At 36.8% G+C, this 684-nt stretch overlaps 1 non-coding gene across 1 annotated transcript; it reads left to right on the top strand.

Annotated features, from left to right (window-relative positions):
• Nucleotides 1-327: 327 nt before the first annotated feature.
• On the top strand, nt 328-434 carry LOC113694369 (small nucleolar RNA R71). Its single transcript, XR_003449326.1, has one exon. It is a non-coding gene; the product is annotated as a small nucleolar RNA R71 (small nucleolar RNA).
• Nucleotides 435-684: the final 250 nt, after the last annotated feature.

The raw sequence follows: 684 nt of genomic DNA, 5'->3' as shown, positions 1-684 counted from the left end.
TTGTAGCAATCAATAGCCGAATGTCCATACATATGACAATAAGCACATGGTTCTTGAGATTGAGTTACCGAATTTAAAAGCAACTGCATCTGATGACTCAATTTAGCAACCTATGAACTCAAATCCCATGGCACATTCAATTCATGCATTCCCACTCTCTTACTCCAAATTACCTTTTGTTGAGAATTACTTGCCAACAATTCATACAAAGCAACTAAATCCTCTGAGGTTTTATCATCAATATATCCTCCTGCAACAATATTCACCATATTCTGGGTTGTTAAGGTTAACCCATCATAGAAAAATTAAACTTGCAACATCAATGAATATTGGTGGTGAGGACATCGAGAAAGTAGTAACTTAAAACACTCCAATGCTTCATGTATTGGCTTTCCATCCATTTATGAAAATGTCCAAATCTTGTTCCTTAAATCGATGGTTTTCTGAGGTGAGTAGTACTTGGTCATAAAGATGTTATAAACATCTTTCCATGTCCTCAAAGATCTTTCAGGTGGATGAAGTAACCAAGATTTAGCACGATTTTTGAGACAATATGGAAAACACCTCATCCTTAGGTCATCCTCTGAGACTCCACTCAAAGAGAAAGTTTGGACCACTGAATAAAATTTCCTTATGAAGAAGAGCGGGTCTCCATTGGTTAAACCGTGGAAAGCAGGTAACATG

The sequence above is a fragment of the Coffea arabica genome, chromosome 6c, assembly GCF_036785885.1.
Source record: "Coffea arabica cultivar ET-39 chromosome 6c, Coffea Arabica ET-39 HiFi, whole genome shotgun sequence".
Classification (NCBI taxonomy): Eukaryota; Viridiplantae; Streptophyta; class Magnoliopsida; order Gentianales; family Rubiaceae; genus Coffea; species Coffea arabica.
The sequence above is the reverse complement of the archived record's forward strand: the minus strand, read 5'-3'. Positions and strand labels throughout refer to the sequence as shown.